Source organism: Anser brachyrhynchus (assembly GCF_964034855.1).
Source record: "Anser brachyrhynchus genome assembly, chromosome: 1".
Lineage (NCBI taxonomy): Eukaryota > Metazoa > Chordata > Aves > Anseriformes > Anatidae > Anser > Anser brachyrhynchus.
The window spans coordinates 27,373,849-27,392,265 of record NC_137694.1 but is presented as its reverse complement, the minus strand read 5'-3'; the positions used below and the strand labels follow the sequence as shown (position 1 = coordinate 27,392,265).

Genomic DNA, 18,417 nt, shown 5'->3' with positions numbered 1-18,417 from the left:
AGCATCCCATGTAAGACGGGTGTAATAGCAACATGACAGTGGTATTTTGAGACTTGGTTCACTTTAGCTGGTGAAGTTTATTGAACTGTAAATTGTATAACTGCAGCTGTTACTGTGCAAAAGGTCTAAGCAGTTTTTTGCTGATTTTTTTTTTATTATTATTTTTTAATACATATTTTCTTCTTTTTAGCATTCCCATACAAAACTGCCAAACAGAATCTGAGGTTTACATTTATAAGGCCTGTAATCATTCCATGAAGTTCAAGAAATCTGGCAGTGATCTGGAAAACTTAGGAGGTAATAAAAGGTTACCAGCAGGAATGCAGAGTTGCCTTGTATGGTAGCAGAGAGAAGAACCAGTGCATATTTCGATAATACAGTGCAGCTCTTGTCTTTGGGGTGGGCCTTGATTGTATAGCTCTGCCTGCATCTGAAATACATGGCAGTGTAAACATTCCTCTAATAACACAGGGCTTCTCTTAAACATTTGTAAATAGTTCAGAAATTTTGAGAAACAGGGTGGAGCCTGGAGATCGCTAAAGAAAGAAGCATTATTCTCATGCTTGTTGCACTCGTTGTCCCAGCCCCAGCTCTGCTGTTAATGTAAACCCCTGCCACTTGCCTTCAGGCGTGGTTGTACAACGTGCATCTGGCCAGACTTGGACGGCACACGCTGTTCCAGAGCTGTGCCGCATCCAAACCTGCCCCAATCCGATACACTGCCCTGCGGATTTGTTTCCACTTAGAAAGAAAAGGAGCAGTACCAGCTGTACTGCGAGGGATTTGGAGGAGATATTGTTTTTTCACTGGAATTACTTATGGTGGAAGAGGTAGAGGGGAAAAAGAAAAAAAAAAAAAAAGATTGTAGTACCAAATTCTGTAACATTCTGCTGGCTTTAACTATGCCAGAAAAGCAGTTTCGTAGTATGAAGTGTGAAGTCCACAGAGGATGGGAAATTCTGAACGTCAGGCATGTTTGCATTAGTTAATCAGTTCATTAGTTAATTAGCTACATTAGAATTATAGTAATGAAATTCTGGGGAAAGATAATAATACCACACTTACTTTCACTGGTAGTTACAGAATTAATGGTCTTCATGCAGGACCAGAACTTCTGAGGTATCGTTCTGAGGATGGCTTTTCTTCCTTTCACTACTTAGCCACATATAGAAAACCATCGGCTTCTCTAATTCTGTGGTCTCATTTTTTTAAATGAGGATGTCAGCCTTAATGCTTCTGGAATCTTCCAGATTTGATTAAAAACTTCAAAACAATGTAAAGGTGGAAAGAAGAAGTAGAAGTTCTTCTGTCTGTTTTCTCAATGTTCCAGTTTCATCCAACTCAGCGTGGAGTTTTTCTTGACCAACATTACCTAACCCATATACCTGAACCTTGAGGCTCTCAATATACCCTGCCTCTCAGCTCCCAATGCTGTGCATCTGGGTTCAAGTTGCAGTTTCTTGCATTTCAGAAATACCCTAATGCCATCACTGCAGGTAACTTTCAGTACTTAATTCAGCTGATTGAACTTGAACCCCAGATTAACTCCAGCTATTTATTTACTTACCTTGTGACATTAAAAAAAAAAAAAAAAAAAAAAACTTTTGATCCAAAATTATGCAGAATGGTTTTCTTGAGATTGTCTGCTTCTAAGTATTGTTTGCTGTTAATCATTCAGAGAACCTCTGCTGGGTGAGAGACCTCATTAGTGAAGGTAAATGTACCTGCAAGTTCTTCATCTTTCAAATCCATAACAACATGTTCCCACTGACAGAAGTGCGTGGGAACAGGGAAGGACGTGGAAATTAAGACTTCTATCTCAAAGGAGTCTGCCACTATTGGTAATATGTGGTGGTACACAGGTCCCATTAGCTGAGGTAACAGGAAGAGGGAGCTCCAGGAGAAGGGTCCCCCTAGAGAGTCCTGTAACAGGACAGGAATTAGAAACCCTTGAGGAGTGTCAAAACCCCACCCCATTAGCTACCACACATCCTTCACTTCACATGGCTAAGGATAGGGCGGTCATCCATAAACAAAGCGACAGTGGATTGGAGTCATCCAATATCCAGGAATTACAGGAATCTCCACATAAAGTGCACAAGAAAATACAAAGGTATATCTTGTGTTTAAACATTGTTCTTTTACATCAAACCAATGCCATCATTTCTGCTATTGTTAATATTGACCCCTACAAAAACAACATTCTGAAGAGGAGTTGGACCTGGCCAGCTGCAAATGCATATTTTTGTACAAGTCTGCAGCCACTTTAACTGCACAATAGTTCTCAGGTTTAGGAAGAACTTCTTTCTTTTTTGCTAAAATCAGAAAATGTCTGGGAGAAGAATTTGCTTTACTAAGAACAAAAGGCCCAAAAGCCCATTTTCCAGAAGGTCTGCATGCAGCTGACACTTTCTCTTGTGTTAAAACAAAGCTTGCTAGATGCTCTTCATTATCAGGACAGTGCAGCAGCTTACTTACAGTGTGACATGGAGGCTGTATCTTATGCCTGGAAAAGTGGCATAAGACCATTTGGAGATAGGTGATGATGTTACGGGTTGTCAAGAAAAGCTGTGGATGCCCCATGCCTGGAGGTGTTCGAGGCCAGGCTGGATGGGGCCTTGGCCAACCTGATCTAGGGGTGGCATCCTTGCCTATGGCAGGGGGGTTGGAGTTAGATGATCTTTAAGGTCCCTTCCAACCCGAGACGTTCTATGATTCTATGATCTGGTGAATAATAGAGGAAGACTGTGCTGGGAAGAAGCCAGAAATGGGTTCATGTTGCCTTTGTGTCCCCAAAATTAGCTGTCCATGAGTCCACCACACCACACTAGGTATTGACTTAGAAGGAGCTAATAGAAGAAGACCAAAGCAGAGTAAGTAAAAATTAAAAATTAAAAAAATCTGCTGAACAGAGTGAAAGATGAGGAGACAACTGTTATACTTCTTTATTTGGTCATTTTTATTTAGCAGCCTAGGCATGCCCTGACATTAGATTGACTTTTGTAACTAACCCCTCAACAAAGTTAGCATAGTCACATACAAATGATGAGTTAATGAAGAGGAAATTTCTATATTTTTCTGCAATTTTCCGAGGTCATGCTTTACATCATCTGCTCTGGTATGTAGGCATGGAAGTAAACATCTATAGACCTGTGTTTTGTTTCACTCATTCTAAGACTCAAATTTATTGGATGCTGTATAAGATGGCTCCAGCCTATTTGCATCAGAAGGGGTATGAAAAACCAAATTACTGAATTACAGTGTTGAGAGTGGGCTGTAACCCTCCTACCACTGCAAGAACTTTGGCAAAACTCTATCACAGAATCGTCTAGGTTGGAAGAGACCTCCAGGATCACCTAGTTCAACCTCTGACCTAACACTAACAAGTCCTCCACTAAACCATATCACTAACTTCTTTCCCTCTGCTAGGCCGCATGGGCTGGCTCTCCTTTGCAAGGCCAGAGCTGTATGCAGGGCTCATTAAGAAGAGTATATCACAAACCGGTCCTCTTTGGCATGTCCTTTACTGAGTTTTTGCTAATAACGGCAGAGCTCAGGTGGTGGAAGGGTCCTGCAGGTAACTGCAGCAAGTCTCCTTTGCTCCCACGCTTTCGTTCAGAATGGTGGCGATGGCTGTTAGACTTCTGCTGGAGGTCCAAGCTCAGCTCTGCATCCTGGAGCAGGCCGTGAAACTGACAGATCTGCAGCACATCTAAGGGTTATCAGAGATACTGATATCCACATTTTATATAACAGGGTAAAGTCTCTTCTTTAAACTAACAAACAATGCTTCTTATCAACAAGTAGATCAAGGTGGTAATGTCCCTTGCTCTTTGTGCAAGAAATTGACAGAAGTGTAGGAATTGGTCCATCCCACACTAAGCTTCTTTTTTTTTTTCTGGTGCACTTGTTCAACTTACTGACCAGTCAGCACATGCCACCTTAAGCAGATATTTCACTTCCCACCATGGGTTGGAAACTACAGATGCAGGCCCCTGTCTTAGACAAGACTTTTCTCAGAAAGGAGCTATCTGCAATGAAGCCTAACAAACTCTGTGAGTCATCCTGGACGAGCAGGACAGCTACGTTTATTGTGGCAACTAGAGCCAGTGATGCAAATGTAAAGCTCTGTTGTATAAAAGTTGCAAATAAGTCAGTATGTAATACCGACTGAAGTGTTTTCTTTCCTTTGTTTGGACTAGATCTGTAATAAGTCAAATAGTTTAATGAAAGTCAGAACAGAGCTGTTTAAGCCAACCCTCTTCCTTGGCCTAAAACAACAGTAATGTAGGCGAGAGGAGTATTTTACTCTTTCAAGACATTTTGGAAATTAAACTGAGTAGCTAATAAGTCAAAATCTATTTTTCTGGAAATTTGTCACAAACACAGTATGTTTGCTTTGGCAGAATGATAACACACAGTGCTCAATGCGTTCAAAACCAAGGCATGACACTGTTAAGTTGCTTCTATTTTACAGTTGTGATATGTACCCAGGCAGAGTTTAATATCTCAGACACGAGCCACAACATAGTTTTTGCAGGCCATTTACCTAGATTGCTGTGAAATAAAACTGTAAACCATGTTAAAGACCGCGTGAAAAACACTTTTGTGCTGCTTAGACACAGGACTTCAGTGAAAGCAGAGTTTACTTGTCAGTTTACAGGCGAATTTAATGGACTCAAAAAGGTGCTCTGTGTTCATGCAATATCTTATTTTTTCCATGTGTACTTTATACCTTGCCAGGAAACAACCAGGCATTAATACTGCAATTAAATAGCAAAATGGGTAATGCTGGAGATTATGGGCAGCTAACTCTGATATTCTCACTGGCCCTCTGAGCGTCTCTTCCCATGGACTGTAAAGGAAATTTGGACTCCTAAACTTACATGGCCTGAAGTGCACCTGAGGTAGATGCCTAATGTGGGCTTAGTAGATCATTAAGTAAATTTAATGATTGTATGTGAAATCTGTTTCTACTTCAGTGTCTGTGCTCAAAACATTCCTGTCTTTGTGAGAAGATTCCTGATGAGAATAACTTTCAGATGCTCAATATCCAGCCAAATGTGAGATGTGTGAGCTCTTTTCTACACCTTCACTTCCCTCTGGTAAAGACAGCAGCACTGATGGGTGATAAACAAATCCTTTCATGTCTGGCCCTCACATTTCAAAGCTGCAACAGCACATTAGAGCAATGATATCAATAGGAATTTCAAGTCCTAAACACCATTAGAGATTCTGTGTTTGATCCTGCAAATGGATGAGCACTCTGGCCCTGCTCCAGCAAAACACTTAGAAAGATTTAGGGCACTTTTCTTTCATTTAAGTATAAGCTTGCTATTAAATGCTTCACTGTATTGGGTGAAAACAGATGCTTACAGGGTAAGGTTTATATCACCTAATCTCAGTCGTTTACAAGTAAGGTGTCAAACTGAAGCTAATCATCAAAGCTCAGCCTGTTGCTAACGAGAGGAGGTCATTCTGTGCCATCTATTTTAGACCCTTATTTCTGAATGGACTGGAGCACACCCCACATGTTCCTTTCATTCTCACCCTCTCATGATCATTGATATTTAGCTTAGAGTGGACACCTGACTTGCAGAGACACAAAGTAATTCACCTTAATTACCTGCTCATTTCTGCAGGATTTGTACTGACTTCAAGTTCATTGCACATTTTTAATGGATTACATTTAAAACATTAAATCTCATTAGCTCAAAATGCTGATGTAGTTTTCATACAAAGTTAAGGCCTGCATATCTTTGTTATCACAAGTAAACAGAAAGAAAATACAAAAGTTATCTGTTTCCTAAACTATTTGTTTTAATATTGCACACAATGCAGAAATACAAGGGATGAAATCACTTGGTTAACAAAATTTCAGAGAGGAACAATTTCTTTTCTTCCTATCTATTACTGCATCTGCAGAGTTCTGTCACACCCGTAGTAGTAGTAGTAGTAGTAGTAGTAGTAGTAGTAGTAGTAGTAGTAGTAGTAGTAGTAATAATTAATAGTAATAATGTATGTTTCTATCTGCCTCTCTGATAGAAAGAGTTCAGGCAGGGAGAGGTAGATGCATGCTGGGAGTGGAACTCATATAGATATGGAGTGGCGGTTAAAAATGAATTAAATAATTTGCTCAGTACTTCACTTTTCACATATTTAAATGTTTTCACAGCTAATTGGTCATAACTGAAGCTAAAGATTCGCAAAAAGGCAGGCACCCAGTATTGTGGAAAACTCCATATTTGATATTTGCCAAAGACCTCGTTGTGTGGTCCTGAGATTTTCCAAATGCTAACAAAAATCCTAAAAAAAAGTGATAATATCTAATGTCTTTTTCTCTGGAAGAACACTCAGTACTGGAAGGAAGACACAGAAAGCTGTGGACAAATTAACCAAAAGAAAATAAGATGAGTAAAATGTGGATAAAAGATGTAAAATTTCACTTGATGCATGGATATATTTTTAACTTCAATGCCATATCAACAAAATAAAACTTTTACCACAACCTTTAAGTAATATCTATTTTAAGTACCAACAGCAATTTAACCATAGGTTCCATCAGGCACAAGTGAGTACTTAATTGCCAGTCAGTTGAACAACAATGACTGTTCAGTCCTGGCTCATCACAAGGATGCCATCAAACTTGCTCAGCCAATCTCCATGGGTGATATTTTTATAAACCTGTTTTCCTTTGCACTTGCAATGGGCTACAAAGGCACATGGAGCAGTCACCACCAGTTAGTTGATAGCTAGTAACATCTTGCAGTAAAGAAGATGAAAGAAATTAGAACTGGGAACCTGAAGAACTTCTGGATATTTCACCAATGAACTGGATTTTTTGAGTGGGAAAAGGTAAGATTCACATTTAGTACAACTCCTTTTTTTTTTCCTCGGAAAATAATTATATTACAGTGTAATTACGCCCTAGACTTTGAGCCATAGTTTGATTAAATAGTATGAATCCACAAGTTAGTCTGCTGAAGGAATGATTCATGCAGGGATAGTTACTTGAATGAGTAATTCCTACCTGAGGCTTCAAGAAGAAAATTGATTTGCAGCCTCCATTTTTTTTTTAATCATAGACTTCCTTATGCTGAATCAAGATGGAAAATTGAAGTGCCGCTTACCTTTTCTTTCTTATGTTTTCCCTAAGCTAAGCATGGTGATATTTAAAATAAACTTTGAATTTGTGGTAAAATTGAGATGATTATTTTCCCAAATTTGGAATATGTTTCTACAAGTCATTGGGATTGACATATATTTCTTCTTAATGCATGAATACAGTGTGTTTTATTTTGCTTCCATACTATTTATATCAGCTCTAGGTCTTCCTTTAAATCACACAGCAATGTGGTCGTGATGAATATACTAGTGCATCCTTGTTTTCAAGGGACAGCTCCTCTGATCATTTAGACATCTGACATGAGCTTACATGGATATTTAACATTTCCGAATTTAAGAACATTTGTACATTTTAACTCATTCTTTGGACATCAATATAAATTGAATTTTCTCGTTAAGAAGTGATAAAATTGACGTATACCCATCAAAAAAAACATACTGTGCTAATTATAAAAGGTGGTGAATTGCCTTGCATTATGGTTAGTGTGCATGAACCCAGCAAGGTCACTGGGGTTCCTTGTGAATGCAGGAGTCAGTGTGGGATGCAGGTCTGGGACATAAGTATCTGTTTGCTTTGCCTAGGAAATGGATTTAAAATATTCCTGGGAGGGCTTTCAGGCTCTACCCAGATGAATGTGTTCCATCCTGAAGATGGATAATACTGATAACACACAGATGTTGTTTATTTGTAGAAATACATTTCTTAGATTTTAGAACTATCAAGGGCATACAGAGGAAAAAATATTTTCCAGTGTGGTGCGGCCTACCCTTGCTAATTAAGCATTTGACCCCTTCCATAATCTACAGTCCCAACCAGTGACTCACAGATAGTCTAATGTGGCTAAAAATGTGCAGAATTGCTTTGTTTGTAGGACTACTGGATTCACGGAAGAGAATTTGAAAGTTCCTCGGAAGTTCTTTGGAAAGTTCTTGCTAGACACAAAGACTAAATAACATCTAAGTGAACTTCCAACAGCTGGTGGGTTAGATCTTAAGCTGCTGTACGTAAGTGTCACTCACAACATTACAGGCTTGGGACAGTTGTAGGTCACATCAAAAATTAAAAAATTATTTAGTACAGCATACTGTCTCTGACAGCTACCAAAATCAATGTCTAAGGAAGAGTGCATGAACAAGGAAAACAGGAGATAATTCACTGAAATGCATTCTCACTCTTGAATCATTTTCATGTAAAATTCAACTCATTCTCCTGAGATGAATGGAGGTGTGTTGTTGGGCTGAGTGTTTGTTTTGCTTGTATTTGGCAGATTTAATGGTTTCTTACCCATGGACTTTTCTAGTTTCCCCATAATGTGTAAACATTTAGCATTCACAGCATTCTGTGGCAAGTAGTTCTCAAGCTGAGCTAATTTGTGAAGACTAAGAGTTGTGCTCTCCTTTGTTTCACACCTACCTCCCTAAACCTAGAGGCAAGAATATTGACAGCAGTGACAGTTCATCGTGATTTCAGCAGGACCAGGGAGGTGATCATCCCCTTGTACTTTGCTCTGGTGAGGCCGCACCTCGAGTGCTGTGTTCAGCTTTGGACCCCTCAGTACAAGAAGGACATCAAGGCCCTGGAACATGTCCAGAGAAGGGCTACAAAGCTGGTGAGGGGCCTGGAACACAAGTCCTGTGAGGAGCGGCTGAGGGCACTGGGGGTGTTTAGTCTGGAGAAGAGGAGGCTCAGGGGAGACCTTACTGCTCTCTACAGCTGCCTGAAAGGAAGGTGCGGGGAGCTGGGGGTCGGCCTCTTCTCACAGATAACTAGTGATAGGACTAGAGGGAATGGCCTCAAGTTATGCCAGGGGAGGATAAGGTTGGAAATGAGGAGACATTTCCTCTCAGAAAGAGCACTCAGGCATGGGAACAGGTTGCCCAGGGAGGTGGTGGCGTCACCGTCCCTGGGGGTGTTCAAGGAACGGTTGGACCTGATGCTTAGGGACATGGTTTAGTGGGTGACGTTGGTAGTAGGGTTATGGTTGGACCAGATGATCTTGGAGGTCTTTTCCAACCTTAATGATTCTATGATTCTATTATTCTATGATTCTATGATTTTTCACAGTGACTCTTCTCAAGAAAATGCTAGGCTTTGCAGCTGATTCAGCTTTTGTGCTGGTGACCACTGCTTCATTTACACGTGGAGCAGCCAGGGTCAGTTCCTGGCTCTCCTGCAGGCTTCCTCTCTGCTGTCTTGGGCACTGGCCATATCTGCATAACCAAGCACTGAAAGAATGGGCAGTTTATGCTTAATTTCCATGTTCATAACAATAGTTTATTTCCCCCATGCTTTGCTTGTCTTGTATTTGTAGACAGACATGGTTTGTCTGGGATAATGTTTACCTTTATCCTAGCGTTGGTAGTCCACTAAATCCAAAGCAAGCTCATATAAACTTTGAGGTTGACTTTAAAATTGTGACTTTTAAGAATTGAAAAAAAAATTCTGTCTTCTTTTTATTCTGTGTCTGGTTTCAAACTCTGAAGATTTTTCTGCACAGTTCTGTAAATTGGAATATTTTCTTATTAAGCACTAGTTAAGACTCCTGAATATCACATGAAAACAGGAAAAATGGCTATAAGACATTAAAAATCTTAAAAGTAATAATAAAATCATGCATCTTCACTTATGTTTGCCCATTGCCTAGCACAACAGTCAACCAAACCAAGTACAATTTTATTTTACCACATTGATGGCAGCTGGTCTCAGGAGCATTATGTTTCTGAGGAAAAGAAAGTGGAAAAGCGAAGTGCAGTTAAGTGTCTCACAAGTAATTTTCTCTTTGGTCTAGTTGAATTCATGATCATTTTACTTGCAACAGGAAATTCACAGACCACATTATGAAATTCAATAACATTTGCTTTGGGAGTATTTCAGCTGAAGCCACATTAGAATTGTGATCTCAGTGTGTATCTCTTCATTATCAACGTCACAGCAAAGAATTTGGGAATGTGCTCTACGTACATTCTTCAACATAAGCATTACACTAAGATTTTAAAATCAAAAGTCAAAAAAAAGGAAAAAAAAATCAGCTATATTTTTGAGCATGATTTGTGATTCCGAGATCCCCTTCTGGCTTCAGCAGATATGGAATTGATCTTTTGGGTCAAATTCTGTATCTCTGGATTCAGATCCACAGTTACAGTTTTGCATCATTTCACCTTTCATTTATTAGATAAAAATATAGGGGTGAAAGAAATCTTACCAGATCACTAACTCATTGTCTGCTATTGAAACTATTCCCAGCAGATGATTGTTTAACCTGTCCTTACAGATCTCAGTGGAGAAGAATCATTTGATATAATTCACTGACCACACACTGCTAAGCAAAGATTAATTTTTGCTGGCAAACACTTTCAAACTGGTAATAGTATCAAAATCTTAGTAAGATCTGCTTAATAAAGAAACTGCATGAGAGCTTTCCTTGTGATGCCCTCATTCCCTCTAAACTGATTAAGCATTTGTGCTTTATTTATACCTAATAAAGATTTTTTCCTATCTCAAAGTTGAAGCCTTATTGTACAAGAAAGCAGATGTAAAAGAAGCATGGGATACTCTGCAACATACCTCTACAAGTATGTAGCTCAATGACCTCTAGTTTTCCAATTTTTCATCCAAGTATACCCTTCCTTGACTGATGATCTTAATAAAACAACACATTTATGATCTTCACAATATGGCCATAGAGAAATGCATTCAGGAGGACAAGAAGCCCTTCCCTTTGGATGCGACATTCAGAGCCCACCACCAGTGTTGGGTGCATCCCACATGCACTGAGCCTATCCCAGACCTGCTTTAATTTCTTAAAGTTAAGAAACTTTAATGAAAGTTTCTTAAAATAAAGATGAAAAAAAGCTCTCTTTTCAACTTCACTGTTGGTGGTGTTTCATTCAACATCATTCAAGTTAGCTTAGGTTCACTGAGCAGTAAGGTTTTTCAATGTATTTGAAACTTTTCTCGAGCTAAGAGTTGAAGGGAAAAATATTTTGAAATAACCATCTTTGAAAGCCATGTAACAAATGCAGCTGTAGCGATGAATAATGCTTGTTGGCATCCCCTGAACATATTGCAGATCATTTACCGGCCTCAGCAAAATGTCTATCGAGTGCCAGAACCAAGGAGTGAATTAGTGTACTTTGTGCTGATGAAGCCATTTTCTTTAAACAAAATAAAAATTTTAAAAACTGCATGAACTTTCCTTATCTGGATAAGAAGCACTAAACAGTTAAATATTTCTGAATAGTTATTCTTAGATTTTTATAACTTCTTTCAGCTCCACTGTCACTTGGCAATCTTTAGACGCATTTTAGATCTGTTGTCCAGATTGCTGCCCTTGAGCTGCTTACCACAGTCCCTGCCTACCATCCAATTTTTTTTTTTTTTCTGTAATTTGCATGAGACTTTTTTGTAATCTGGAAGGATGAACTCTGTCCAATAACGAGGCATGTTGCAAAACTCTCTCATTAATTTTTGTCCAGCAGGAGCTTAGCAGAATTATTTGAGGAACTTTCAGTGCCTTGTATATTATGTGGTTATCTAGGTATCTGCTAGAAGGGAGTATTTTGAGCAAGAAATCTACTTCATTTGTATTTAAATAGTTAGAATAGTTATGGTGTTAGTCTGCTAAGGTAAAATAATTCTACAGACCAACTGGGATAATGTAACTTGTAGCTATAGCCTGAGCAGCCAGCCAACCAGAGCATGATCCTTTATCATAGTTTTGCATTGTTCTTCTAACTGCGTGATGCCAAAAAATAATAATAATAAAGAGAAATCCTTTGTTCCCTTTCACTGACCTAGAAGGTCACAAAACAGACAGTTCCTTCTTGATTACACTAAATAAATAAAAGCCTGATTCACAGAGGGGAAACAATCATCTGCCAACTGCCAAACCCTATAAAGGGTAAATCTGCTTTTGCTTTGTGAGCCAGAGTGATGAGTCACTGAGTCTATGACTAATACCAGCAAGAATTAAAATGTACCCACTGAAATACCCTCCCTTTGTACTACAGCAGGGTTACTCAACAGCAGACCCTGGTCCAACAGGTGCTGCTGGGGAGCAGGGACCCCCTGGCTGCTGCTGGCCAGAACCGAGGGACAGCTCAGTTGAGGTTACTGACATGCATTTACTGCATTCACAGGCACAATCTCAGCGTGGGAGTTGAATAATTAGGTTTTTCGTTTGGGAAATTAGCCACTGTGCAAATAAACACCCTTTTCTCCTCTGCCTCTCTGTTAGCTGCCTTCAGAACATGCCACAAACAGAGGTTCCTCCTGGAGCCCTGGAGAAGCACACCTGTAGGGTGACAAAGGGCTATTGAACAGGAAAACCTGAGGAGGCTGGTGCAGAGAAAGACAGGGATTTTGATATAAAGATTAATGTTTGAATATGGGTCTTCTTTTTAACTTTTAACTTTGGGTTAGCCCTGAAGTAGTCTGACAATTGAACTCAATGATCCTCGTGGGTGTTTTCCAACTCAGGATATTCTATATTTCTATTCTATTCTATTCTATTCTATTCTATTCTATTCTATTCTATTCTATTCTATTCTATTCTATTCTATTCTATTCTATTCTATTCTATTCTATTCTATTCTATTCCTGAGAAACCTACATTCCAAGAGGCTTTTGAAACCTGGGTGGCATGAAGTGTTTGTTTGGTATCTTCAAAATAAGGTAAGGAAAGTGCATTACAGTTAAAAAAAAAAAAAAAAAGAGAGAGAGAGAGAGAGAGAGAGAGAAGAGTTGATCATTCATTTCCTGTCTTTAAATGGGTGAATTTGCTCATCCATTAAAGTCACTGATAAAATTCCCAGTGACAGAAACTGTGCCAGGATTTCACCAGATGTACTCATCCCCCAACTGCCTATTTTAGTACCTCATCAAAACTGTCTAATTCTCTAAGATTTATGTTTTTAAGTACAGGACTTACCAAGACACATCACAGCCCATTAGAACATTTTCTTCATCAAGATAAGGAAGACCTTTGCCTTTTCTTCTCTCACTATTGCTACATTTAATTCCTAGAACTAACTTGCCTGAATCCTCAACCCACATACTCTTGGATAACACTCAGAAATTACGTGGATGAAAAGCACCTAAACTGAAAAGTTTCTTAAGGATCAAAATAGTTGTCAATCCACATATAAGCATCTACATCTTCAGCCAGGCAGGTACCTTACAGTTTGGACCCTCTGCAGCAAAACCCATCATGTAACTGAGCCCCTAAATTATATTTATTAAAAATTAAAAGAAAGCTTCACTCCAGATTCAGTTAATTCTCCAATTACCTGATTACAAATAATTTTGATGGGGATGTCCCAGTCAGAAAAAGAAACAGAAAAATGCTGTACTAAAACACTCAGTCATGATCATGGAAGAATGTAAATACTTACAGACCTTTTTAGACTCTGCATGGGCCTACAAAGCAGAAAAGTGTCAACCTGCTTCCAACCAAAATAGTTTCAATTGCTATTTAAAGCTTGTTGGATAAGGTACATCCGTGTTCTCTACTGCACTGTAATTGAATGTTGTAACCTTTGGAGAGTAAGGCTAACATCAGTGAATTTAGAAAATAGTATCCTATTTTTTACAAAATTTTATTTGGTTTTATGCTATACTTAATGTTATGCAATTTTTATTTTTCTGAGAAAAAAAGCATTTGCTTAATTTCAAGTATTTTAAATTAATTCCATTTTTATATGTCTTTATAAAAGTGAATATGTTAATGGTGGCAATTTCTTCATTAAATTTTGTAATTCAGCCTATGAACAAACAAACACAAAAATATTTGCACATCTCCATGCATTTGCTTGGCTTTGAGATGCATTTCTATAGAAACCCAGAAACTCCACATTAAAACTACCTTTTTTTTTTTTTTCCTTTTTTAATAACCATTTTTAATGTTTCATTCTTCAATAGAATGGAAACTATGGTATTAGAAAGTAGGCCATGTCACTTTTTATTATAGTTGCAACCTCTCACATTCAGTTGTTACCACATAATAATTGGATATGTAAAGAAACATAAAGAAATATGCAGAGAAGCACAATAAGATATTTATCCTATAAAGTCACAAAAATAGTTTGGATATAAATACCTACTTTCTTCTTTTATTTTCTTTCTTTTTTTTTTCCCCGGTGGTTCCATCAGAACAAATTAGTGTATGTCCCTTGGGAGAGCAGGGTTATACACTGCAGTCGTTTCACTGTCTATGAAACCTCTGAATAATACATGTAATTTGTGACTCATAAGCCAAGAATCCCAATTCAGTATGCCTGTCAGCAGGACCAAATGTTCTAAGAGTGTTGTTTTTTTTAAATAAATGAATGAGATGCTATTAATCAGTCATTTAACAGTTATAAAACTCTCAAAAGCACAAAAGCAGAGATAGATGTATATGTACAAATCTGTAAAAGCTGGGGAGGGAGGTCAGTGAACTGGGACTAAGTCTCTGTTTGAAACTCCCTATCTCTTTGAAACTCTTGCTACCTTGAGCAAGAAGCTAATTTTTCTGCATCTCAGTTCCCTAGTTACAATAAGCCTATAATAATTTTCCACCTTGAAGAACTGTTGTCATGATGAACCCGGAATTAATTGAGAGGTTTACATATATAGCGGTGAAGGGAGACATAAAAATATGCAAGCAGATAAAAGTGATTCAGTGGCTGAAATAAAACTCTGCTAGCTTAATTCATATCAAATTTCATCTTCTTGGCCATATCCTGAAAACTATGGCATGGGGAATAAACCGTGGGTTTATTGCTGAGGAGTTGACCTGAAAAGAAATAATTAAAATTTTCTTCTGGTTTCCATTAATTTGTTCTTCTTTCTTTCTAGATTTCAACATATTGGGCTCAATTTTTCCATGTCTCTTTGGATGTTTTATAAGTTTGGCTGTTGTCCCCCACAGAAGTAAACATCTGCACACATCTGTGGGCTTGGGCTGCTTGGGACAGCCCTTGAAGGAGGAGGAATGTGCCACAAACCCACTGAACGGAAATGGCTCTGGAAGAGGTAGAGCAACCCAGGGTCTGGCAGAGGGGTGTGCCTGTAGAGGAAAGATGATAAACATATAGAGGAATCTGACTTGAATTTAGGAAAGGCCTCGGAGAGTGAGGAGACAGAACCTGAAACATCAGTAACAAAAAAGATTTTGTCCAGTCTTGTAAATTTGCTCGTTTGCAAAATAATTTTTTAAGAGGAAATGAAGAATAAAATAAAAAGTAAAAAACCTTAAGTAAATTAAAGAGTGAGGAATTAACTAAAGACTTTAGAAATGTTTAGGCTACTGTTTCTTTCACCTATTGTAAGTTTCTGAAGAGGTGCAACTGTGAGCCTACATAACACACAAGGCTGGAGGGCTTCAAGCTTTGTTCATGAAATTTTAACCTGCACTACTAGTGCATCTTTGGGCGAGCGTTCCCCTGCTTCCATCTAGAAGAATGAAATTGAGAGCAATGCCCTCACCCCACAACTAAAGGAAAAGAAGCAGGAGAGTGCTGTAGATCAAAGGAAGCTGAAGACCGAGATCAGTCTGCAAGTTCCCAATGACAAGAAGCAGCCTGATGGTTTCCTTCCAGCAAGCTTGAGAAGCTTACTGCAACAGATATGAAGGTGTGCAGAGCCGTAAATTGCATCTCTGTGTATGAGACATAGCAAGGCCTCGGAAACCTTAATTAACCAGAATGATCAGAGAGGAGAGTTTGGAGTAGTACTCTCAGTGGAAGTGGTAATGGTGTAAAAGCTACTGCTGGCAGTGAAACAATTGCTTGATGGTTTTCTCCAAGTCAAGAGAAGTGGTAAGGGTGATGAGCTTTTATGTTCTTCAGGCTTTATGCTGGCAGACAGACTTTGAGAACTGACTTCAAGACATGCTCTTCGAGAAAGGGCAAGGTGCACAGAGGCAGTAACAGCACTGCTACTGCCAGCCTGTATGACACAGCACTAACAGCACTGTATGACAGCCTAAGTCTATGAGCAAAGTGCTCTCTTAGTGATTACTTTCCACCAGCTCTGCCTATAGTCCAGCCTCACTTAGGAGGATAAAGCCAGCATAAAGCCTTGATATTTCTTGCTCTATGAACTTTCTTTTCTCACTTGTCCCTGAGCAGGGTGTCAGAGACAAACCGGTTCCTTTGAGACCCTTGGCAAATGAAAATAGGACAGAACAGAGGAAAAATACACAATGACAGATACCAGATTCCTGGCTTGAGCAAATGGAATGAAAACAGGGTAACATTAGCTTATTAAGTATACTGTAGACCATGAAATTGTGAAATCATAAAGGAATTGAAAAGAAAGGTGAACAAAATAGGGTTGTCACATTTTAGCTGCAGGCTCCAGAATCAGGGAAAAGCCATGTGTCCTTAAGGTGTTCTTAAAAAAAGAGTAACCAGAAAGAAATATTTATCTGAAAAGCAGATTTTAACCTCTGTACTGAGGAACCTAGAGATCAGCATGAAAACAACCTAGAAACCAACCAACCAACCAAAATAAAACCACCTGATTTATGCAACTATCATGTGTGCTTTTTTTTTTTTTTTTTTTGGTGCCATAACAGTAAAGGAATGGGAGTTGAAGTATATTTGGAGTAAGAATAGAACTGTAGATGAAGACAGAGCTAGAGGAAAAAAATATGAAGAATTCAAAGGAAAGCCAACCATATCCTGGGCTGCATCAAAAGCAGCATGGCCAGCAGGTTGAGACAGGTGATTCTCCTCTCTGCTCTGCTCTCATGAGACCATGCCTGGAGCACTGCGTTCGGCTCTGGGGCCTCCAGCACAAGAAGGACATGGAAGTATTAGAACGAGTCCAGAGAAGGGCCACAAGGATGATCAGAAGGCTGGAGCACCTCTCCTACGAAGACAGGCTGAGGGAGTTGGGGTTGTTCAGCCTGGAAAAGAGAAGGCTCCGGGGAGATCTTACAGCGGCCTTCCAGTGCCTAAAGGGGGCCTACAGGAAAGCTGGGGAGGGACTCTTTGTCGGGGTTTGTAGTGACAGGACAAGGACAATGGTTTTAAACTAAAAGAGGGCAGATTTAGATTAGATATTAGGAAGATATTCATTACTATGAGTGGTGAGGCCCTGGAACAGGTTTCCCAGAGAAGCTGTGGGTGCCCCATCCCTGGAGGTGTTCAAGGCCAGCCTGGATGGGGCTTTGGGCAACCTGGTCTGGTGGGAGGTGTCCCTGCCCATGACAGGAGGTCGGAACTGGGTGGTCTTTAAGGTCCCTTCCAACCCAAACCATTCTAAAGTTCTATGAAGTCTACATGTGTGTGTGTGGGGGGGGGGGAGGAAAAAAAAAAAAAAAAGAAATGTATCGCGTTGTATCATTTCCAAACACATTACCAAAGACATTACCATATTCTATGGTTCTATGATTCTGTGATTCTGTGTTGAAAACTCCAAGCCCTATACTGTTGTATTATATGGCAGGAAAAATGAATAATTAGTAAAGTTCAGATAAGGGCTTGTCATAGGCAGAAGACAGTAGCACAGAAAGAAAAAACAAATCACAAAGCAAGCAGAAAGAATAGCAACAGTATGTATGAAGGGCCACTGCTTTGCCTTGAGCAGTCTGCAAAGGAAAAAAAAATGCAGTTAATTAAAGCCAACTTTGAATAATATGATGCTAAGTCAATTACTGATAGAATAAGATGGTTGCATTTATTACTGTTCTTTTTGCTATTTATTATTGGGTTGATTCCTGCCAAGTGATCTTTCTATTTGATATAGTTTTCCCACACCTTTAAAACATCACCTTTCCTGTTATTGATCCATAATAGCATTTTCAAGCACCTGTATCTGCCTATAGATTATAATAGCAAGAAAAACATGCAGCATTACTTATCCAACTAAACTTTTTGTTGGGTTGTGCATTTTTTTTTACTGTCTCATAACAGTATCAGGTCCTGCGTATACTTCTGTTTTTCATTCAGGCAAGTACTTGTAAGAATTAAAACAAGCTCACTTTGTGAGACTGCATGTAAACCGGGAGAAAAATCTTGGTTATAGGCTTCTTCAGGGCACGCACAGACAGCTGTGTATGCTCAAAAGCTGTGTCTATACGGTAGAAATAGCCAGGATCAGAAAGGCAGACAAGCAGTGAGACCGTGGGATGGAGGAAAAGGACAGGAGAGGCTTCTTTTAGATGAACTGCTCTCCGAAAAGTGAGAAAACTGGCCCCTCTTGTTCCATAGTGATTTCAGAAAAACAGTGTTTTGCATGCATTCATTGCAGCACAACTGAATTGCCATTGGGAAGTTCCTGACTTTCCAAAGGCAATAATCCAG

General features: G+C 39.2%; 1 long non-coding RNA gene across 3 annotated transcripts; it reads right to left on the bottom strand.

Moving 5' to 3' along the window:
- Window positions 1-305: 305 nt before the first annotated feature.
- LOC308200750 lies at window positions 306-14,395 on the bottom strand. 3 transcript variants are annotated; one of them, XR_013955770.1, is made up of 3 exons: window positions 14,227-14,351; window positions 10,691-10,765; window positions 306-430 (listed from the first exon to the last, which is right to left on the bottom strand). It is a non-coding gene; the product is annotated as an uncharacterized lncRNA (long non-coding RNA). The 3 variants fall into 3 exon arrangements; XR_013955771.1 differs by having other exon boundaries at window positions 14,223-14,345; XR_013955769.1 differs by lacking the exon at window positions 306-430 and adding an exon at window positions 8,962-9,625 and having other exon boundaries at window positions 14,227-14,395.
- Between the last annotated feature and the right edge of the window lie 4,022 nt (window positions 14,396-18,417).